This window comes from Furipterus horrens, unplaced genomic scaffold (assembly GCF_987537825.1).
Source record: "Furipterus horrens unplaced genomic scaffold, mFurHor1.1.pri manual_scaffold_8, whole genome shotgun sequence".
In the NCBI taxonomy this organism is placed as follows: domain Eukaryota; kingdom Metazoa; phylum Chordata; class Mammalia; order Chiroptera; family Furipteridae; genus Furipterus; species Furipterus horrens.
Window position 1 is genome coordinate 8,816,733 of NW_028327178.1, and position 24,340 is coordinate 8,841,072.

General features: G+C 48.0%; 1 protein-coding gene across 1 annotated transcript in view; it reads left to right on the forward strand.

Annotated features, from left to right (window-relative positions):
• Window positions 1-3,329: 3,329 nt before the first annotated feature.
• RNF152 (ring finger protein 152) overlaps window positions 3,330-24,340 on the forward strand; it is a 60,254-nt gene continuing 39,243 nt past the window's right edge. The window contains exon 1 of the mRNA XM_090285073.1: window positions 3,330-3,510. The gene's annotated coding sequence lies outside the window, so the exon portion shown is untranslated. The remainder of the gene's footprint in view (window positions 3,511-24,340) is intronic.

Below are 24,340 nucleotides of genomic sequence, written 5' to 3' on the forward strand. Positions count from 1 at the left end.
AGCGGTCTAAAAATTAACCAAAAACAAAAACAAAAAGAAAAGAAAAGTAGTCTAACATGGTGCCTGCTTCAATGTTTATAAACAACTTGGTTGAGGTATAATTTATGTACCATAAAATCCGCTTGTTTTAAATGTGCAACTATCACTATAATTCAGTTTCAAGATGCAATCTCAGTGTGTAAACCTCAAGCATGTCAAACAGAAAACTCATCCTCATTATGGGGCGGGACTTAGATCTTTAGGGTAGAAAACAGGGAGCAGGGTTTCTTTCCCTGTCCTGAATCCTCCTCCCTCCTTTTCTCCCTCCTCTCCTTTGGTTGTTTCCCACTTAGTGTATTAGGTAAAACTGGAAAAGTAATTCCTGCCCAGATCAGAAAGACAGGAAAAGCCGTGGAAGAGATGTAGACGTGTGTGTGTGTGTGTGTGTGTGTGTGTGTGTATGTTTGGAAGTGCCATCCCCAACTGAAGTGCTGTCCTGAGTATTATGGGGTCACCTTTATCTCTTAGCCCCATCCAGGTCCTGGAATTCTTAATGGCTCAGCTCAATAAACATTTATCAGGTACCGGTGCTCTCCTGCTGTGGGTACAGAGATAAGAACTCAGCCCTGTCTGGATTTAAGTAGCTTTCATTCAACCTCAGGTGACTAAGCATCAATCAATATTATTGGTCTGACTGACTGAGCAATATCTGACAGACTCAGTACCAGTACCTTGACCTATGCCCTCGGGGAAATACAGGCATACCCCATTTTATTGCACTTGGGTTTATTGTGCTTGACAGATGCTGTGCTTTTTACAAACTAAAGGCAAGACCCTCCACCAGAAAAAGAGGAAAATTCGCTTCTGTGTGGTGGTCTGGAACTGAACCTGTACTATCTCTGAGGTCTGCCCGTATAGACCCTCCTGTGTACCCTGATAACAGGAGGTTTTCCCTATTTTTTTTTTTTTTTTTTTAGGTTTTCCCTATTGACTGGCATGGCTAGTCCCCTCCCTTCAGTTCTCTGCTCCAAAGGCATCTCCTTGACCATGGAACTGAAATTTCAGCTGTCTTCTAACGAAGACTTCATAACCTCCTCCCCTTTTTCACTCTTCAACACAATTTATTTTACTTATTTGTGATGTTGTGTATTCTCTGCGTCATCCATTAGACTGTCAATTCTGTGAGGGCAGGCATTTGGGTCTATTTTCTTTTCTGTCTTAGCTCTAGGGCGTGGTTCCCAGCACGGAGTCCCAACTCGAGGAATATTTGTTGAATGAATTCATGAGCAGCTGTCTGCTCCTTATCTTGTTCCCCAGTGCTGAGGCCCCACCCTACTGTCCTTTATCAAGACCTGGGACACTGCCTTGATCCTATCTCACCCCCAGGCATAGGCAGGGCCTCAGGTGGGAGTGGGTTTCTGAAAGCTTTGAGCTTGCAGGTCCGAACATTGCCTGGTCCCAGTTGCCTTGTTCCTGGAATTGTCTCACGTAAGAATGTTTCCAGGACGTGTTGTTGCCTGTCGGTCCCATGCCTCCAACTCTTGCTGCCTGCCCAGGCGCTGGCCCCCCAGCTCGTCTGAAGAACTAGCTTATCCCAGTCTGCCCCAGGTAATTAACCTTCTCTGTGTGACAGCTTTACAAGACTGGACAGAAGGCAGAACACCCATGGTGCTATGGGAATTAAAACACCAGCCGGTGGGAATGCATGGCCGAGGGTGGAAGCACTTACCCCACGCCATGCCCAATGCTTGAAGCCCGAGAATTGCTTTGAAAGTAGCTGAAAAGTTTAAACATTTTGAAATCATTACTGATCCCTGAAATTAGCTTCTTAAAAGTAATCTTCAAAGTCACTCTTGTATAATCAATCAAAATATTTCTGGGCTAAATTTTCCTAGTAAAATCTTGGGTTGTTAGAACTCACCATCCTATTCCAAGCTCCCAGCCAACATTGGAGTTTTCAATACTTTTGTTAGCTTCTCACTGAAAAAAAAACTTTTTTTTTTGCCCTAAAATTGAGGCTGAAAAGACTCTTGAAGTCTTCTACTCCAAGATCCCTTAGGCGTTTAGAACACACATATAATTTTCACTCCTACCAAATGTACAGTAGATGATATAACTTCAGGCAAACACTGTAGCCAGGTGAACACTGGAGAGGACAGTCACCAAGCTTTATCTGTCTCCTGGTGACTGATTCCTGTGTGTGCTTGGAAACAGTACTACAGGTTTTGTTTGTGGGACCAGGATGATCAGTTGAGTTGAGTACACTGGGAATGTCAGTAGGTCACAGCCCCCTTTGGTTCGCAGGCTTTGCTTTTCATCACCTTGGCAGAAGCACTCCATGAAGTGAGCTATTAGGATGGGTCGGGATGGCAGTTCTTTCCTCTCGGACACAATGCGGGGACAGAATGTCAGCTGCGTTCGGGCAGCCCAGAGAGGCTCTGCTGGATGGCTGAGGGACTGCCCTGTTGAACCTGGCGCTGCAGTCCAGGCAAATCGACATGCTTAACTTTCCCAGAGTTCTGGGTCTTCATTCTGCATAGAAAGCTTTCAAAAAGACACCAGAACATGGGAAGCATCCTCCACCAGCGACCTACCGCCTCCATCCCCCACTTTGCAGTTAACGCCAGAAGCAAGTGACCATGCCTTTAGGTTTTCCTGGGGGAACTCGACATTCTAGGCACTCCCCTACCGGAGGAGTTTGGTTTCAAGGTGGAGCTCAGGGTGGCTCGGTGGTTCTCGCTGTCACAGAACCCTTGCTCCCCTTACCCCACCCAACGGAGCCAGATGGTGGGGGGATGCATCCGGGCCCCTGGTCCCGAAGACAGGACCTGCCCTAGCTGGGCTCCATGAACTTTAAGGGTCAGCCAACAAGCACCTGCGGGGACGTGGATGCAGGCAGTTTCTGGAACCAAGACGATCCCAACTCCTCCCTCGCTCGGTCCCCACCCGCCTCGGTCCCTCCGCCCCTCCGCCCCACCTTCAGACGGCTGAACTCAGCCTCCTTCACACCTGATTTCCGCTCAAGTCCCGCGTGCACGTGGGGAAAAGACAACGTCGAGGTCCTCGCCGAGGCTGGACCCTTGGAGGCAAGGCCGAGAGAGGGCACGAGGGAAGGTGGGCTGCTCCTCACCCCCGGGGAGCGATTCCGGACAAAGGGACACCCCGGACAAGTGGCGGGACTTTGCGGGGGAAGCGGGGCGGAGCTGGAGGAGGTGGAGCCGCCGGGAGGGGCGGTGCCGCAGGGAGCGGAGCCCGGCCTCCCGCCCCCACCCCGCTCAGTGCCTTAGTCTGGGCGGTGACACAAAAAGCTCCCGCTCGCTGCCGAGCGCCGGGCGGCGGTGTCCGGCGGGCCGGGAGCGCGAGGGCGCGAGGCCGGGATCTGCGGCTGCAGACGCCGACGCGGACGCTGCGCTCTCCCGCTCCCCGCGCCGCGCGCCTGGCTGAGCGGGTGGCGGTCGCTGCAGGACCATCCAGCGATGCTGCTTCTGTCACCGCCTCTGTAGGGAGCGCCCGACCCTGCCGCCGAGAGAGGTGGGTGAGTTTCGGTTTGTTTCTCTGCTCTGCCCCTCCTGCGTCGGGAGCAAGAGGGGCGCGCTGGGATGTCAGCACCCCTAAGGCAGCCGCACCCGGAGCAAGGAAGTAGGAAAGGGGGAGCCGCCGCCTGGTGTGTTGAGGGTAGCTTTGGGCCGGTGGATGGGGGCGGCAGGGCCGCAGGGGTTTCGGGGAGCGGAGCGCAGGGCTCGGCGGGGAGGTGGTCCCTGGAGTTGCGTTTGTCGGGAGCGCTGGTGGAGTTGGGCTGTCGGCTGGCGCTAGGGAGAGGGGGGTGGTTTATGGTGGGGAATGGCGCTGTCGGCGGCTCTGCCGAGTCCTCGGATGCCCCCTGGAGCTCCGGTCCGAAGGAGCTGTCTCTTGCCCGCGTGCGCGCGCACGCGCGTCCCCGCTGCGCCCCTACCCCGCACACCGGAGCAGGTCCTCTCGCACGCCCCTTGCTGAGTGCCTTCCCCACCCGCCGAAGTTGCCCTCGCGCGCCCCTCTGTGGCCCCGCGGCTCCTCCCGGGAGGAGAGGGCGCAGTGGTGCGCCAGATGTTCGGGGGTCTTTTGTGCGGACCCACACGCCCGGGATTCTTGCTCCTGGAAGGGCAGCGCCAGGACAAAGCAGACTGGACTGGTGGGATGCTGCTGGAGAAGCGGCGCCGCCCCCCTGTCCCGCCTAGGGTGGGGGTGGGTGGGGGGAGCGTGGCATGGTTTGGGGAAGAGTAGAGAAATAGGCGAAACAGAGTGACAGTGACTTGATGAGGTGGCAGACGGCGTGAAGGAAAGAAGGATGCTTACGAATGCAGCGCTGGTGTGACTCTGGCCGGGTGACTGGGCGCCCCGCATTCCCATCTAACCGGGCTGACCGAGTACGTTTGGCCAGTGTGTATTTACCCCCAAGACGTTATTCTCCGCTTTCTCGTATTTCTTTCTTGAGGGATTCCAGTTGCTAGCCAAAGCGCTACCATCAGAGAACTTGGGGGCGGGGGAGACTGCAGAGGAGTGGCGGGAGGGGGTTATTTATCCTGTAGAGACAATTAGGAAGCGTTCCACCCCCTCCGGCTGCCAGCCTTCCACGCCTCCGCCGCCTTCCCCCACCCACCCCAGGGCACCCGCTCAGCCGCTGCTGGCCGTGAGGACGCGTGGATTTCTTTATCCGCTGCGCGTACCTAACCCTTACTGCGTGTGTTTCACTGCAGGCTGAACAAAGCTCAGACTCAATTGTGCTTCCTGCTTGTCAGCCTCTTGCCTCCCAAACGCATACCATTTCCACCTGATGTCACGCAGAAGGGGGTGAAAGGGACTCGATGACAGATTCAGGTAACCCCCAATAATCTGGGGAGCCGCCTAGGTGTCTCTGGGTCATTTGGACCAACAGCGTTTGCTCCAGGCCGTTGGGGTGGCTCCTGCATCGCACCATTCTGTTCCTGTCTGCGTGGCGGAGTGGGGGGGCTGCTGGAAAGAAATTGCCTGTGGCTTTAAGCCTTCCTTCCCAAGAAGTCATTGAGGGCAGGCAGGGCGCCTTTGGGGTTGTATGCATTCCGCCTGGTCTCCTTTGACGAGAATAGGCAGTTGTATCTGAATGTGGGGTTTGGATATACACCTGCTTTCTTATCTGTGGTAATATATTTTTGGCTTCAGTGGGATAGCATTTGTTGAAGAGGTATCGTAGTCTGGCTGATTATAAATTTGACCAGTGCTCAATTAGGGCACAGGTGACATATAGTGACCTATGGAATAATGTCTCTCCCCCCACCCCTTCCTTGTCATAGTGTCTGCAGCATCAACGTGTCAACTGCGAGTTAGTGGGAGGTGGAAAAGAGGGCTGTCGGGGGAGCAGAAAGAACAGAAACAGCTTTAGTTAAGTTTCCATTTATAAAGCTGTGAACTATTAGGCTCTCAGTCTGAATTTTATCTTTAGGTTGTTGGTTCTTTTCCAAAAACTCTGGCCTGTTCTTTTCTTTCCAAGGATAGTTCTGTCCTGATGTCAGTCTAACTGGATCTGGAGTTATCTTGATAGAGCTCAATGAAAACGTGACCTTCAGACGGATGAGGGCACCTTGGCATTGGCATTGAGTCCTAGAGCGCAGATCCCTGGCGTCCTGCACAAGGAGCAGAGGATGAGAATGGTTATGGAAATGGACTCGGGGTTTGTTTGGTAGGAAGGAGGGATCGCTGAGGACCAAAGGCTGCTGGTTCCTGGTGCTCTCGCTTGCTCTGCAGCAGGAGCTCCAGCACGCTATCTATGGCAGATTTTCTCTTCATCCGTTCCCCCTACATCCCTTAAAAAAAAAAAAAAAAAAAAATTAAAAATCTGGAAAGATTTGTCACTCACCTCCAGGGTAGTTTTGTTTTGAAAGGTGACTTTAAAAAATATAAGTGACACTGGTGTTTATCCTTCTACTCCAAGCATACAGGAACCACTGGGAGCAGTAGGTGAGGTATCCAGTCCCAGCCGAAACAAAGGCCAGGGCTTTCGGAATATCAGATTTGTAATGGTGTTAGGATAGAGGTATTCTGACAAGTAATTTTTATGTCAGCAATAATGCAGGGTGTGTGCTGTGTTCCTGCAAGAAGAAAAACCACGTAATGGAGTAATAGGGAGTGTGACAATGCAATAGAAACAAAGGGTGTGGTTTGTATTTTTTCTTTTTTTCTTTTGGATAGAAAAAATAAATACCTCGCACACACAATTCCACTTGGGAAAGCAGAGGCCTGCACACGTAAATGCATGTCCAGGAACAAAGATAGCCACAGTGCGGCGTTAGGTTTCACTGTGGTTTTGAATTGTGTACAGTAATAGATTATAATCAAGTATTGTATTGATGTTTGATTTTTTTTTTTTTTTTTTAGGTGGAGGCTCCTCCACCCCCAGATGTCTGCAGTAGTGAGTTTAGCTCTAGGTTAGGGCAGCCCTAGAGGTTATTAATTAGAGCAACCTTTTCCTCCAGAGCTCTTTCTACACCAGTCACTAAATTCATTCAGCAGATGTTTATCAAGTACCTGATAGTTAATGGGCTTTGTGACAAGGGCCCAGAGGTAGAGGTGGGGTGTGGAGGCATAAAAACGCACCCCCTTCAGGGAGCTTACAGGGTCAGGGAGAAATGAGGACCTGGTTCTAATTAAGTTCACTGGAAGCGCGAGAGAATAGTAGAGTGGTGTTGGACTTGGGCGGAGGGAGCATGTAATCCTTCAGCCTTTGCTTGAATACCTCGTTCATTGTGGGAGCTCACTACTTTGCAAATGACTGGACCTGTTGTTAGGAGGTGACCTTTTCTTCCTAGCCTTTCATCTCTTCAGCTGAATTTCACCAATGGTTAGATTTCACTGCTGTTGAAAGGATGTTCTGTTTTCGCTCTGCACTCTTTCAGAGTTGTCCGTCCCGTCAGCATCCTCTGCATTTTACGGTTTTTCTTTTTAAAGACTTTATTTATTTATATTTAGAGAAAGGGGAAGGGAGGGAGAAACAAAGAAAGAGAAACATTGGTCAGTTGCTCTTGTGTGTGCCCCAACCAGGAAACCAGCCTGCTGCCCAGCATGTGCTCTGACCAGGAATCTAACCAGTGACCTTTTTTACATTGCAGGATGACGCCCAATGAGCCACTTTTCAAGGTTTTATTCAGTCCCAACTGCACTTGACTTTGAAACAAATTCTGCTTTTCTGTATAATGTATTTAGAAGACAAAATTGGCAGTGGGGAGCTTTCCAGGTTTCTCTCTTTTTAAAACAGTAACGTATCAGCACGAGAGGCGAGGTTATTCTGCAGTAACAACCTCCAGATCTCCGCGGCTGAGTGCGGTTCCTTTCCCATGCTGTGTGGTCAGCAGGTAGGTCCCACTCATCAGGGTCACTCCAGGACCCAAACTGATGGATGTGCGATCTTAGCATGCTTACAGGGTCACGGCAGCATTGGAAAGCAACCTGGAGGATCTTGGTTTAGTTTTGACTTGATCTGACCCAGAAGTGACTTCCCTTGCTTTGACCAGGACTAGTCCTGTGACCCCATTTAGCCACAGTTCGGTGTTGCGTGGACTGAAAAGGGAGACTGGGATGCAGGTGAGTGGCACGACTGCCTTCCACAGGTGACGTGGCCTAGGCAAGGGATGAGGTGTGTGCCTCCTGGGCCTCGCTCGATGCTTTGCAGGTGTTGGGCGGCACACAAGGATCGAGGGAAGGAATGAATGGCACGTGTCTTAACGAATCTGGTTCCACCCCAACCTAAGCTGGTGATCGACTAAAAAATTGTCATTTTTTTTCTTTTTGCCTCTTTTGAGGAGTTGTTTGTTCTGAAGTGCTAGGCCAGGAGATATTTCCAAGGCTGGTCTCAGGAGGTTCAGTGCTTAGCGTTATGTAACGGAGAGGTGCTACCTACCGGCTTTTTCTCCCTCCCCATCTGCCTCTTGTCTAAGACGTCCTGAGTGTGTTTGGCACAGCTCAGGGCAGAAAAAGTGGCAAAAGGCCTAGCGTCGCCCAGGATGTGGCCTCGCCCAACAAAGACTTGAGGGCAACAGCTAGGACCTAGAAAAGGCAGGGATGTGTGCAGGGTGGCTGTGGGTCACCCTCTTGGGACTTTGATGTTTAGAAAGAGCGATTCGGGTGAGAGCTTTTTTAGGTCACGGACTAAGGGGACACCCAGAGAGTCCTGGGGCCTGCGTACTTCCATCGGCGACCGTGGTGACCGACAGTGGTAAATTTGAAGGCCTTCCTTCCCACACTCTCCCTCCAAACTGTTGGGTGCTATGAAATAGGCATTGCAAAGAGCTGTGCCTCAAGCAGTTGGTGGCTTGTAGAGAGATTTTGCTGTAGGAAGTGCGAGTCCCTCAAGTATCTTTGTTCATGTTGTGATAAATGCGTGCATGGATAAGAATCTTTAGGATTTTTGGTGACTGCTTTTAGCATGAGCGTGGAATTTAACAGAGGAGTATTGCTTGTGACTCAGTAATTACCTCGTTGAAGTCATCTTTATAATGACAGCTCACTTGATGGGTGACATGGTGAACTGACTGTCAGTTGCGGAGACCCCAGAGGACATGAATGTTGGCCCAAGAATGCAGAGGCTGCCCCTCTGGCCCAGCGTCCCTTGAGTGAGTGACAAAAGATTGCACCCCAAAACGTTCTGAAGTAGGAGCTGAGCAGCCCAGAAACCAGCAGGGGAACCAGATGTAGCCTTGACCTGCAAGAACCAGGGCAGGATTGGGCTGGGAGCGAGACGCAGGCTGAGGGGGAGAACGAAGCGCCCTCGTCTTGAAATCTATCTGGGAAGCTCCAAAATGCATTTCTATATTTTGGTTGGCCTCTGACTCCCCCATCCCTTTAACTTTGTAATGAAGCTGCCATCCAGGGAGTCACACGTGTGGAGCGACTGTGGTTCTTGGAACTGCCAGAGCCAGGTCAAAGGTCGCAGAAGGCAGAAGGGAGGAAGGCAGTCCTTGGTTTTCCCGCGCCTTCCCTGCTGGCTCCGGCTGTGCTGCGTGTTCCAGGAGTGGGCCTCAATGACTGAAATCACAGTTTGGATAAAATAAGCACTTGTTTTATGTTTGAGGGTTTTCTGCTTCTGGTTGACTCCTGTCGTTGTCAGAGTTGAAGAGGAAAGCCTCAAGTGGTGCATGTGGGACTCGCCTTTCCTCTGGGTGGGTCTCTGCCTGCTGTTTCCTGGCCGAGAGGCTGTCTGGCTGCCCCCTCTCTGGCTGCTGAGGCCGGGGGGCCATTTCTCGTGGCGTTGTGGGGAGCAGCTTGTGCTCTCCCAGGAGTGGAGCGGGTGGCTGGGAAAAGGTGCCTGTTCGCCACTTGATTTATTAATTCCTGTTCACTGCAAACATTCCTGCATGCTGAAACTTACTCTCACATGCAGGGGCTTCCTGGGGTATCTATCAGACCTTCACGCACAGCCGGGATGGAAACGCACGTGTGCCGAGGTGGGGCCCAGTCCTGACGAAGCGGAGTCACGGGTCCTGTGTCCTGTGTTTCTCGTTCTGCTCCTCTCTACTCCCATCCTACTCCCACCTACCAAGCAAATGTCACTTTTCTGGCTGAGTTCCCATTCATCAATCCAGGTGATCACAAGTGCACTCCTCACCGAGCCCCTGTAAGAATTGATGAGATTTTGGGGAAAGCTTCGACAGATGCTGGGGGAATGGGAGCATTATTATTAATATTGGTATTCTATTTATGAACAGGTCAACTGTCCCTCCCTAGGGACAATTCCCACATTTCCCTTAGTTTCCATCCTCTCTGGGCTGTGAGAGAGGATACCTCACTGCCTGGTTTACTCTCCGCCAATTCATATTACAAGACACCCTCATCCTTAGCATGGTAGGCTGTTTTAATTATTCATCCCCTTGCTTAATAACCTTCCGTGGCTTCTGTTTATATTCTTTTCTGCAGCTTGACCTCCAGACTACCTTTCCAGCCTTGACTTCTGCTCTGCCTGACTTCAAAATGGCCCATTAGCCGGGATGGTTAACCCACCGTTCCTCAAAAATGCTTTGCATAGCCTCTTTCTTAATTTTGAAACATCCTGTGGCCTACAGTGTCCTCTCCCTGTACCCCATCTTTAAAGGTGGACTCCACCCGTAACTTGTTTAAAAAGGTCAACTCTTATCATTTAGACCTTAGCAGGCCTTCACTCCTCCAGAGTTCTTTGGCAAAATCACCTCCATCTTTCACTTTATTCAACGTTCGTTCATTCATTCATTGTACAAAGGGCACTGATTGTAGATCGTCTTGTATTTATTGTCACCTAAGACTGACACGCCTTTTTGTTGTGTCTGTTTAATTCCAAAGAACAGAAACCCACTCAGGCTAAAGGGAAGTGTATTGAAAAGATGTCTCAGGACACCTTTTGTCACCAGGCCACATACCACAAGAGTCCCAGTGGACAGGACTCTTCCAGTCATTGCTTAGCTTGGGGAGAGGCTGAGGAGTGCACTGCCCTCCAAAAGGGCCTTTGAGCTTGCAGATGTTGAGATCAGGACCAGCCGCATCTTGGTTCCTTTGCAAGATCCTTAAAGACTGGATGAGGTTTGACCCCATTTGTACCCGCCCCGCCCCCTCCATGTTTACACAAAGTAAAGGCTCAGGAAATAATCACTCACAATAGAGAAATGATTTGACCTACTGTGATAAAGGAATTACTGTATAGATACTTTCCGTCTGTAGATTTAAAGGAAGTTGAGAGTCTTATTTTTAAGAGCTTTGCCTGCTTGCATGAATAACGATTAAAAAGGGAATGAAATTAGAGCTGCCAGCCTACAGTGTCCTACCGATGCTGATGGCTGAGAGGTAAACGGGCTCACGGGGGACCACCCTTCTAACAAAAGGAATCGTTATTGACAGTCCGTTTTATCCAATTCAGTTTGCCTGCTTCTTCCCAAACAACAGCAAAACAGAAGCACTCTCCTTGGTGGCACAGAGCAAGCAGCCCTGGAACTTTACACCCTACCAGGGCACCCCACGATTTCAAGGAGCAGATGGTGCGGTTTGGGTTTGAGACCAGTGGGGTGCCAGTTGCCCACACCTGGGTACCACAGCTCCCTTCCTAAGTAACTGGTGGCCGTAAGGCCTTTGGACAGACATCTGGTTTCCCTCACTTCTTCTGGGTTTGGAATACTCATCCACATGCTAGACGCTCTCCCGCTCTGCTCGGGATGCTTGATCGTTATGGATGGCGTTGTTATGAAAGAGGAAATGTGTTCAGCTGCTCGGAGAAAATGGCTGGGAATGCATTAACATTAAAATGTTCTCAGCTTGATAAATAGTGAATGGAGCGAAGATAAATGTCCCCAAAACAAAGTATTTAGTGTGCTATTCTTTTGCAGTTGTATTGCTGTGAGGTAGGTTTGCAAATTGCTTCCTTGCAGGTTAATACGAGATTCAAAGTGGTTGCAGAGCGTTGGATGGATCTCTGTACTTGTTTAGAGAATGTGCCCCTTCGTTGCAATTGCAACACGTGTTGCAACATTGGGATTACTGTCATTTTAAGTGAGTAACAGCTAATTCAGCCACGCAGGTAGAGAACCGTTTTTCACTGGGGAACCTGTCTGTCCATTCCTGCTCCACACTAACACTTCAGGATCCACCTCTTCACCCATGGTGTTGAGTAAAATAGCATTTGAAACAGGGAATATCCGTGCCTTAGGTATACAATAGTATTTATTCAAGTTATTTAAATATTGAGTACCTACTGTTTGCCAGGCATAATTCTGCACAATTCTAACTGGAATCCCTGCCTTTCTGTAGCTTAATATGTGACCTTAACTCATGATTAATTTGCTTTCCTGCTTCTTAGGTAGTAAGGAAGGTCAAAGGCCATACTGGCCTCAAGTAAATAAGGTCTAACGGAGCCTTTGTTTCTTCATCTGTAAAATGGGGACAGTCAGCTTCGCTGAGTTATCGTAAGAGTGAGATCATTCACGTCAAGTGTTGCCTTACACATCAGAAATGCTACATATATGGCCTCTGTGATTAAATATCCAACTCATTCAGCATCTGCCGTCCACCAGCCGTTGTGCTGGGTTCTGGAAATCTCAGGATGAAGAGTCTTGGTCTAGACAGAAGAAGCTCCTCAACCAGCCATGGAGATAAAACCACATCCAGATAACTCCAGCCTTTGGCATCTGTGGGGACTTCTGTTTCATTGTCGTTGGAGTCTATCAACAGCCAGAGAAAGCTGGTTCTGAGACAGCCCAAAGCCCAAGGGCACCAGCTTCTCTCCTGTGGCTTCTCTCCTCCTTGGCCAGCGAAGGACGTCCTGTAAGGGACCTCCCTTTCCTGGGGTCTGGCCTCAGTTTGCCCAGCACTGAGAGGATACCTGGGTGGGGTCATTTTAAAACCAGAACGATCCCAGGAGAACCAGGGTAAGTTGGCCACCCTCCTTCGGGGTCCTGTCCTTGTTCTGTGATTGTTGTTCAGAATCCCGAATCGGGCTTTGTGGACCTTTTACATGGTAAGACACCCAGCCACCTCGAGAGAAGAGGCAGGAGAGACTGGCTGGATGGGACAGGGGGGCAGCATGGCTTTGTCAGTCCCTTTATTTAGGAATCTGCGTTTTGGAATGCGATTGTCATTTTAAAGAAGAGAGCCCTTTAATAAGGGCAAGAAGATAGGCTATACAATTCACATGTGAGTCAGCGGGATCTTTAAGGAAGTACTCTTACTGGTATTTGCTGTGCTTGGTGGGATTGTGGTGCAGCGCCTGGCACTCAGCAGGCGCTCAGTAAGTACTTGCTGAAGGAATGGTGGCTTCAGTGTGTTCTTCAGAAGTGACTTCGAGAGCTGGGCTCTAGTCCAGGCTGGGTTGCTGCTTGTTGTAGGATTTCACTCTGGGCCCTTTGAGAGCTGAATAGAAAATGCATGAACCTAGACCTACTCTGCGTCTCCCACCGCCCTGCTGTCTGGAGTGTATTTATGGACGAGCTTATGCTCTTTTTGACTATTTTTTTCCTTCTTGGTGGAACCACATGATGAGAGCACACGAGTTGCCCTGTCCTTTTGCAGCCAGGATGCTTCTGGAACTTGGCCTGGTTATGAACATGAGCATAGTACGGGCTGTGATGGGAGTTCTTGTGTACACAGGGCTGGCGCTTTTCCCCCAAAGACACAGGAGAGATTTCCTAATGAGTCCGTCACGGCCTAGGAAGGGCTGGGAAGGGAACCAGCCCTGTTCCCTCTGACCCAGTGAAGAGCTCTGAGGGCACGACTCCCATTTACTGCTACTCCTTCTCTGGATCTCTCCCTCGTGGGATGGATGGTGTGGGGGTTCAGAGGCAGCCGCCCCAAAATGTGCCTTTGTGCTCCGTGGGTTTTGAGCTAAGGGCAATTTTAGCTTCAGGCTCGAGAAACATCTGCCCCTCCCTTTACCTAAAAGAACTTGAATTAGGGGCCTTGACCCTAATAAGAGATTACTTTGTGAACTACCTCTAAACTTTCCTTTACTGAACGTCTGCTCTTGTTGTCCTGCAATGACCCTCGAAACCCCCTGGGTGCACTACCTCAGTGCTAGCCCAGGACGTCTTACACACTCAACCCCCCTTTCTCTCTCTGAACTTCGTCTTCATGGTGGGGACAGGGCGTCTCTGACTTTCTCGTGTGTGTGAATGACATTTGGTTATTTTCTCTAGGCAATCTGTCTCATGTCTCTTTGATTGTGAGACCAGCCCAAAGAACCTGGAGGGTCGAGGCAAGTCTGTTCCACCCTCAACAGCCACTGAGAAGACCCTTAGATAAGATGCTGGTTTTTCTGGTGTATAGCTAATGCCTCAAATAATAACCCTTTCTTTCTGTTTCTCCTTTGGAGTGGAACTGTTTACCGGGGGATGTTAGGTTGGTGCAAGCTGACGCGCAGCAAATTGCCAGAAACAGTAACAGCTTGCTGGTTGCACTTCCGTGAATCCCATGTGCCGAGTGCCTGAAGGCAACCGATAGACATTTGCGTCACCCTTTCAGCCGGGTTTCCCGGTAATCGTTATGTACATCAAGGTATCTTCATTTATGTCCTGAGAAGCCAGATTTCCTCATGGTCTATGACTTCACCTAAGAGAAAGGTAAACAGCTGTTCATAGAAGGGGGATCTTCTAGGCAAACAGAATTCATTTAATAAATTACCTTTATTGCTGTACACAAAATGCTAAATATCAGTCCAAAGAATTAGTGTTTCTTTGAGGAGTGAGCGGTTTACTTATTTTTTCCAATATTGGAATCAGGTCTATCAAAAAGTAATTGTTCACACACCTTGGGTTTATGACAAAATAATAATAGGGTTTTTGAGAATTGCATCCCTTGGTGGTGATACTTTCCAATAAGAAGTTCATTGATGTATAGAAAAATGTCTTCACTAAGAAGTTAAAAAGAACATGTCAGATTTCACCCCAGATTTACTCCACCTTATTTGTGGGAACTGCCTGTAGATATGCCAAACCCTCTCTCTAATGTGCTCCTTAGAATAACTTTCTCCTGGGATCAAGTTCAGTCCGCAGTGGAAATTGAAGAAAAAAAAAAAAAAACCTGCTGTCCAGAGACCTTCGAACCCCTTGTAAATTAGGGGGGCAGTAATAATCACTGTTGCAGTCCAATCGGATCCAGCCTGGTTTCCCTGGTTTCCTCGGCTTTCATGTCGTTCTTTACCTCCGACTGATTGCCAAGGCAGTGCCATTAGGTTCTGTTACCACCTTCAGTAAAGGTGGAGGGTGTGTCACGTAGACGAAAACCCTAAAACGAAAGGACTGATCACCTGCAATTTGGAATTCTCGCCCAGCCGTTGGAGGAGGAAATGATCGTGAAGACACTCCCTCCCCTGTGGGCTCTGCAGTCCGCTTCCCTCATCTTAGCTTCTCCTTTGAGATTCTGACTTGTAAAGAAACAAATTTCTTCCTTTTATGAGGCTTTTTAGTGCTAGGTGACTGGTGTCGTTCGATATAATCTATCGTATGTAATAGCTAAATACACTTTGTTTTCCCAAAGCGGATCACAGTTAAAAGGAGAAAAGCAGAGAGAAAGGCAACCATTTGAGGGAAGAAGAGAGAGTGAGAGAATAATCGGGTAAATAATTGCGTAGGAATATGGTATTTTTAAAATTCAGTTTTAGCTTCAAAATCAAGAACAACTGTTTTTTACATGGTGGTGATGTTGTCTCTGTAATTAAAAACATCTTTGCCCAAAGCAAATGACAGTTGTTCTTCATGATGTTCCACACGGAAGTTTACCACGCATTTTCTTTCCCAAACTGTGTTAGATTCCACAATTTATAACAATTTGTGGGGCGGGGTGGGGGGGGTGCTAACGAGAGCACAGAGATAAAAGAATTTGTTGTAGGCTTCAGTGCAGCACGTGTTCTGGGAGGCAGCTGAGCCTGGAAAGTTAGGCAACTTGTCCAAGGTCACGTGGTGAGTTTCTGCCAGAGCCGGGATGTGCCAGACCCTGGCAGGCTGTGCTCTTCCCCACACACTGGGACCCACATTCACAGTTGGGATTAAAAATTGGAAGAGGTGAAAACTTAAAAAGGAGAAAAAAAAAAGCAAACGGGCTCAGTGTCACCTAATTTAAGAAGTCTGACTTCTAAGCTAACCTCTCTTTGGGAACAAAGGTAGACAGTTTTGGCCAACCGCTGAATCAATTTGATGTTGACTCTGAGGCCGCGTGGTTTGAAAGCGTCGGTGATGGATTTGGTTGGGAACTTTGCTGTGAGATTTCTGGTTATTACCCGGCCGTGCCCTACACTAACGAGTTTCTGTGAAGCCTGGTGGTGTGAAATGTTTCTGAAGGGACCTCTTGACAGAAGGCCAGCGGAGGTAGCTGTGTGAGAAATTCAGTCGATGCTGGGAGCTGCAGCCCGGCCTGCATACGGCATTTCAAAATATGCTTCAGCAAAGCAAGCCCTGCTCCCCCAGTTCCTGCTTTCCTCCATATTGGAAAGTGGAATAAATCATGTCCTTCCGTCCTCTGCTTTGTCCATGCAGTTCCTTTTCCCTGGAGAACCCCTCTCCCCCAACCAAACAAAAACCACAGCCCCCCCAACATCTGGATGGAAGCTGTAAGTACAGTCTTCTTTCAAGGTCTCCTTCCCCTTTCACCTGCCCTGTGGGTCCTCCCCAGCTCTCTCAGACAGAATTAATTTTCCTTCCATGTTTTTTCTTTTTAATGCCTCTTACCGCCGCGTGTGATGGCTGTCTGCTTGCTCCCCTGCTCCGTTGTGACTTCTTGGTCTGAAGGGAGCTTGTCTTGCTTAAGAGTTTAGGTAAATGAGTGGAGGGGCAAAGAAGCAAATGAATGAACAAACTATCGATAATGTGGATTTGTTGGGATTGATTAGCGTATGTGTTAGTGGGAAATGGCGGTAGACCTCAGCAGTGACATATTGTGTGGTTGTGGCCTCTGGCTAGATGCTTACACATGCTGACGTCACTGACACTTGGGGCTAGGTCATTTTTTGTTATAGGGGAACTATAGGGTAGCTTGGTGGGGTGTTTAGTAGCAGCCCCGGATTCACTATACGCACTCGACGCCAGCTGCCCGTTGTCACAATCAGATGTGTCTTCAGACATTGCCAAGTGTCCCCAGGAGTCAAAATGACCCCTAGTGGACAACCCCTGTCCTCGACTACATTCTGCATCCAGATGGGGCCCCAGGACTGTTGCTCACCAACAGGATGTGTGTGGAGGTGAGAGGCAGGTAAGAGCGGGGTGCCTTTTCCACACTTGCTCTGTCTGGTCTGCTGGCCAGCTGCAGGGGTGCGGCAGAGAGGTTTGAAGTCTCAGGGTACCACGGAGCCCCGGGATGGAAGGAACCTGGATCCTGAGTCACTGTGTGGAGCAGAGCCTCCCTACCAAGCTGCACTGGAATGCAGTGTGAAGAAGAGATCAAACCATTACTACATTAGGCCAATGGGACTTTGGGGTGTTTATTTTGGCCGTCAGTCTACCTGGCCTAACCACCTCTCACACTTGGGGTGAAGAGACCTTGCGGAAGCAGCCATGTAAACTTCTGTGGTGAATAAAAATAGAGATTCCAGTTTTGGAAACAGAGATTTGTTTGTTTGTTTGTTCTTATGTAGTATCAGTCTTATTGCTGTAATATTTATAATTGCTATTCTTATCAGAAAATAATATGATGATAGCCCTGGCCAGTGTGGCTCAGTTGGTTGGTGCATTGTCCTGTGGACTGAAAGGTTGTGGGTTTGATTCCCAGTTGGGGCACATGTCTGGCTTGTGGGTTCAGTCCCCCGTTGGGGCCCACAAAGGGGTGGATGATCAATGTTTCTATCTCACATTGATGTCTCCCTCTCTCACTCTCCCTCCCCCCCCCCTTCTAAAATCAATGGGCACGTCCTTGGGCAGGAATAAGAAGAAAAGATGATGATAAGTGTGAATTTGTCGTTCTACCACTCTAATCCGGGCATGTGACTAGTGAGCAGTTTTGAGCTGTAAATAATCTTAGTAAACACTAATAAGGCATCAAGTGTCCCGGCAGTTTTCATTTTACTATGAATGACTGTGTACCTGCAACACAAGTTCCAGTTGAAATGTTTGGGGCCATTTATGTTTCATGTATTCTAACAGTTCTGAGGGAAAATGACAGATGTTGCTACCCTACTGTCCCAGCTGGTCCCCAACCCCATTAATAAGTAAACCACTGTGTGATGCGATGGGCTTTGGAATGGACTCACATATGCAGCCGAACGCTGTGGATGACTGTCCTTTAGAAAGCGGAACTGTTCTCGATTCGTTTGCAGCAGTGAATTGTATTTGTGGTTGTGTCTACGCAGAGCCACTGACAAAAATGCGAACGTCAACTGGCTGCTTTTGGCACCCTGCTAAGTGACAGCAGCGGGAACAGTGGCTGTCTGTGGGCCAGCCCTCCATGGCTGGAAGCTTTGTGTTTGATTTAGTGGTCTTGGCGCCTGCTCCATTTTCACGGTGGTCAATTCATTGTACGAAGAGCCGCCCCGGGGGGGATTTCACCCTACCTGTCAATCAAAGGATCCCTGTCAGGAAATAGAGTAAATCTGGCTTGACGATTTTAGGGTGGCAACGTCTCTCTAGTGAAAATCTTGCTAGGCATTTGAACTGCCAAATATCTGATTCTTGCATTTTTTCCCATAGAAAACATTTTCACAGTGATAAGAAAACTAGCTAACAAGCATGACACTAATTATGTGCCAGGCTCTAAGTGTTTTGCATACAGTATGTGCCAAATTCTCACACAGTCTAATGGGCAAGGTGCTATTAATATCCCTGGTTTAATTTATTCACAAGAAATTGAGGCACAAAGAGGCTAACTGACTTGCCTGAAGTCACAAAGTGAGTAAGTGTCAGGGCTGGGATTAGAACCCAGCCCTGAATGGCTCCAGGGTTTATGTTAGAAGCCACGGAGATATGCTACCTCAGATTTTTCATTCCATTCAGGAGAATGTCTTGTATTTTCATAACTTGAATTAACATCAATATATGATGAGTAAACAGTTATTGATAGCTCTGGCCTCGTGGCTCAGTTGGTTGGAGGACAGTCCCATACACCCAAAGGTTGCTGACTCAGTTTCTGGTCAGGCACATACCTAGGTTGCGGGTTCAATCCCCAGTCGACGTGTATACAGGAGGCAACCAATCGATGTTTCTCTTACATTTCTCTCTCTCTCTCTCTCCCCACCCCCCCCTTCGTGTAGCTCTAAAAATCAATGGAAACAGGTGCTTGGTTGAGGATTAAAAATAGAGAGTATTGGTATTAGTGCGTGGGTTTACTTATTTTTGCATGGGTTGAACATAATTTCCCAATAGAGCTCTCAGCGGATACTCTTGTGTCTTCCATAACTCGTGGCATAATGTCCCCTTGGAGGAAGGTACTAACTGACTTAGAACGTTGGTTTGATCGCTTCCACATAGAGATGCTCCTTTAGGAGGTTACTCCTGTAGGCATAGAACACAGGTATACAAGGAACTCAAAGGCCAGGTGGTACTGGATGAAGTGCTGCTGTAGTTCGGAGGGGATAAGATGACTTCCTGCTAGAGATTTTAGAAGGGCTCCACGGAAGAGTAGCATTTAACCGTGGCCTTGAAGCCGGGGGAGGCAGCCATCTGGATGTGCGGGCAGGTGGAGTGGCGTTCCAGTAGCAGTGAGGTGGTGGGGGAGGGTGGCACTTGTCTTCTGGACAACAAATCATGTGTTATGACTGGATCATAGAGCTGTGAGCCAGACTAGTAGGGAACGGATTAGAAAGGTTGATGGGAACAGAGACTTTGGGCTTGTTTGGTAGGAAGCCATTGAGGTTTGAGGGCTGGGAAGGGTATGGGTATGAAGCTGTGTGTTCAGAAGCTTAATCTGGCAGCAGTCTCTAGGGATTGGAGCAGGAAAGGACAAAGGTGGGGGATCAGCTGAGGCCCTGGTGCTACGGTGAAGTGATGACAGAGACCCGCATCCCAGGGGTAGGTGACAGGGATAGAAAGGATGAGTAAACAAAAGACACATTTTACAGATAAAATCAGTGGACTTTTGGAGACTGATTAAATGAGGTGGGGAGGTAAACAGGTTTTCAGATCTGAAGTACTGGGTGAATAATGGTAACAAATATAAAACTGCATGGAAAAGACCTGACTTGGGAGAAATCGAGAGTTCCCGTTGGAAATGGCATTTAGTCAACAGGTCAGAGCTGTACCTCTGAGACTAATCCACATCCAGATGGTCATTATGAGTCTGAGGTTGAACCACGCCGCCAAATGGGGGACAGAGCCTCCAGGGAGCTGGCTGGGGAAGGGCATCGGCCAAAGGAGTGGTAGGAACAGAGAAGAATCTGATTCTTGGAGCAGAGGGCGCACGCTTATTGAAAACTGGAAGTGATACGTGACTTCATGCTATGGTGTAGTTTAGTTTATATTTATATCCCCATGTTAGTTTTGACTTTTCCTAGATTTAAAAGATTTAAAATATTTTGCACACAGTGCATGAGGAATATTCTGTACGGAACCCTGCCCTGGAATCCTGGGAACCTGGTTGGAAGACACTTTGCTCCTCTGATCTGGCCACTATTGGTTGGCCCAAAAGTCTGTTTAGTTTTTTTTCTGTAAAATAAAAGACACATTTTTCATTTTCACCAATAACTTTAGTGATGGATATTTTGAGTACGTCGGCTCTCTCCCACGTGGCGTAACATCGATGTTCTCAATTCACGTCTCAATATGATCGCTGTCAACTTCAGCCGGTCTCCCTGACTGTGGAGCAGTGTCCAGTGAGGAATCTCCAGCACGAAGCTTCCCAAACCACGTTTGACACGTTCGATCAGCCACAGCACCTTCTGCACACTCTGCACAGAGCTTTTTCTGCCGAAAATGTGTATTTTTCTCCCATCAGTATGAAAATGGCTAAACAAAAATTCGCCCATGTTGATGTTTTTTGTTTTCAAGTGCACGCTGATATGACCACTGTCACAATACAACCTAACAATTGTTTCGAAGCGCTACTGGAGCCATCTTATGGAAAAACCGAATGAACTTCTTAGCCAACCCAATAGCTCATCAGCTCCCAGACCTGCTGCAGGCTCACCTGACTTCCCCTTCTTGCCTCCTTTAGGATGCCTGCCTTCTCTTTCTTCCCCTGTCCTTCTATTCAAATCCTACCTCTCCCTTTAATACCCCATTCGAATCTGTTCTCTGAATCCCAGGCAGTTGCACCTGACAGTGACCTTGGCTGCCTCCCACACTTGGCAGAACTTGGTGTATGTCCTGGGGAAGGCCAGCTGCTGACCCGTGATACATGTGGGTCCTTTAAGGGTTGTGCCCACCTTAAGTGTCTTTGCATCCCAGGTACCCCAGTCATATTTTTTTCACCAGTAAATGTTGTCATGATATTACATCTCTAACCTGTTCTTAATAGCCTTAAAGACTGCAGTGATCTCCCACTTTTTTAAGATCCCCCATGCTATTTGGGTTATGGTGTCTTCATGCTACTGGTTGGTTAAGGACTGTCTCAGCAGGGAATTCTTTTTTTGTCTTTGAGTGCTCAATATCTTGGTAGCTGGATCTTGTACCTGCCATCAGAAGTATAATATGTTGGGTCCCACTGTTGGCTCCGTTTATATCTATCTAGTGTTCAAAAGCCATTGACCGTGGCAGCAAGAAAGTTGGATTGAGGCAAATGACCCTGAGTTTTGCCTTGGGTTTCATGTAAGATGTTGGGTAGATTATCAGGAACCAAAATATACTCTGACCCCAAATGGATGAAACAATAGTCGAAACTCAAAATTAGTTCTAATATTTCTGAAATTAATCAGGCAAAAGTCACTGAGTATAGGATGAGGAATGGTTGTGAATGAAAAGAAGGAAACTATGCTCATTAAGATAGATTTGGAAAATACCCTGGGAGCGCAATGGCTTTCCCATTTCTTTCGTGAGCTTTGTGTGCTAATACCATCTCAGTTCCGTCAGTCCCTGCCCTACAAAGTCTCAAGTCCATAATTAGAATCAATCAGTTAGACGCTGCTGTCCTGCACCCTGGCCCGTTCCATTCTCTCAAGAATAAGTCCACTCTCTTTGGGTTTTGGAGAAAGAACTCTCATACCTTCAGAGAATGGGTTAGGTGGAGTGCTCTTCATAACTGACTTTTGAATAATCAGGAGTTGGGTTCGCCGGCAGAAAAAGCAGCACACGGCGCCGGCAGCCCGGCCCCTGGGAGATACGAGGCCTGCCCATGTTAGAATATCAGAGTGCAACATTTCTAGTAGGATTTTAAATACTGAATATCTTTGAATTGAGTGTATAAGGTATACGTTAAGGAGATCATTGCTAGTGTGGACATGGCAGTGACTAAATCCACGGCATTTTGTGATGCTCTATATAATTTACCCAATTTAATTCTCAGGATCATTTAGGAATAGGTTCTGTTTTTTGTGCCCAGTTTTTGCATGAGCAAACTGAGGCACAGAGAAGTTTAGGGGCTTGCTCAGGATTATGCTGCAAGGGGGTGAGTTCTGGTGGAAACCCCACATCCGATCAGCTGTGGCAGGGGCATGCCTGTCCATTACAATGCAGTGGGCTTTCAGACTTTGCCGAAGTAGTCATTGTAGCAGAAGGAGCAGCTGCAGCAGCGATCAGAAACGAAATATACTAACGATGCACATCTTTATAGTAATTAATTTCCTAGATACAAAGATGAACATGATATTAAAAATGAAATACTAAAAATGTTAGCATTTTAATTTCCATCTCTCTGTGCTCTAGTCGTAATAGAGTTGTAATTAATTATCTTATTGTGGCTGTGTTGTCTCCACCCCAAAAATTCATCTGGAAATTATAGTGCGACAAAGAGCTGCTGAAGGCATGATGGCAGTGATTATATCCATGACAAAATTGTGCAAGTGTAGAATAATGAGATAATTTTGAGGGAAGTTGCTTTAGTAGAACAGTGAATGCTTTTCAAATGTAGGCGAAGACAAGCCAGAAAGGAGGGAGGCCTAATGTGGATTTGTAATACGTAATGAAAATGGGTAAGTTTTTAGGACTATTTTAGAGAATAAAAATTAGACGGCGCAGAGTTCATTCAGAGTTTTTAACCAGACAGTATCAGGGTCACATTAGCAATATTTTTGGCTCTGGTAGTAAGTTTTTAAAAATAAGTGTTGTTACTCTCTAGCCCGCCCTATGAAGCCTGTTTCCAGGGCTGGACGGACGTCAGTTTCCTCAGCAGCCGCGCCGCCGTCTGTCCTGCAGGACCCCTTTCTGCGGTCTCTGTCTCAAGAGCTTGTAGCTTTTACCACGTTTGCTGTCAGGGGCTCACCGCGTCCCGAGTCAGTTTTTCCCATTTTGTAGCCGGGAAAACCATGAGACTCAGTGGGGCGGGATTCTGCAGTTCACAGGTGGCTAGAACATGCCAGGCCCCTCACCCTGGTCGTGCTCCGGAATCACTCCTTGCCCACCCCAGCCCTTCCTTCTGATAGCATGTCATCAGCATGTCACGGGACACCAATGGGATCTCATCTCTTGGGCCTGCAGAGGCCATGGTTTTACCATTAGAGATACATTCCTTGTGGTGTGAAAACAGCAGAGATGGTGGTCACTTGGTAGACTGAGGGCTATGGCCCCACTCTGTTCCTTATTTATCAGCCTTCTGATCCTGAGCAAATCCCTCCTAAGCAAATGATCTCACTGAAGACGAGGCCAGCAATACCCGTCTCAGGAGGTCACGGTGAAGGTTAATAATGATGACTGTGTGGAGCCCTTGCTAGGCGCCAGGTGCTGTTGTAAGTAACATGTACATGTTCATTTAATTCTCAGAACGAGCTGCGGTAGGAACCGGGGGCAGGCCCATAGAAATGAAGTGATGTCTCTGAGGTCTGAAGCTGGTACGTAGAAAACTCGGCATAAATGAGTTCCTTTCTCTTTTCCTTTTGGGTTTATGTCGAAGAGTCTTTTGCCTTGCCTGCTTCTCCGCTAGCCAAGGGTGGTTGTAGGGACAGACCCAAGAGAAATTGTAGGAGGCAGAATAACCAGGGCTTGGTGAAAGCGCAGAAGCATTTTATTATCTTGTCTTTTGGACGACAGGGTTGCTCCAATGCCCACTTGTTTGTACAGAGAAGGAGGGACTTGCACCTCAGCTGGCTAGCCTTCCTTGCAAAGGAAACAAAAAAAGCCGTTTTTAGACTTTCATGGAGATTTCTTTTTCTTTTCTTTTTTTTTATCCTCACTTGAGGGCATTTATTTCACTGCTTTTATAGAAAGCAGAAGGGAGGGAGAGACAGACAGAAAGACATCTATGCAGGAGAGAAGCATTGATTGGTTGCCTCCTATACACACCTGAACTGGGGATTGAACCCTCAACCTTTCGGTTATGGGACGATGCTCCAACCAACTGCGCCACACTGGTGAGGGCTCATGCAGGTTTTGGGGGGAGATGTGGACAGATATCATGGGGACATTTGCCTTCAGTTTAAAATGGGTTTCCTTGGAAATCTATTGGACTGTATGACTAAACACTAACGTTGAGAAAAGTCTTTTCTGAGGCACAAAAGTATTAGTCCATTATGAACCTTTGTGAGTTGAGAGAGACTCAGTACAAAATTCCACAACTACTCCAGTACCAAATTCCCAGTAGTGGGGCATTATCTAGGCCGTGGGTTTAGTCAGTCTGCAAACCAATTCAGCGAAGTATGAAAAAGTAATGGGGGAAATCGTATTACTTTTTTCTGCTGCCAACCAGGTTTGTCACATGGATGAGTCATTTAGATAGAAGCAACCATAAATCACTGCTTTGAGTTTCGCATTTAATTTTATCCCAGAAGCAATTTCCTTTCAAATTTTCAAGCTGTAGTTATCATTAATGAATTAAACATTATGAATCCCGAGAACTACTA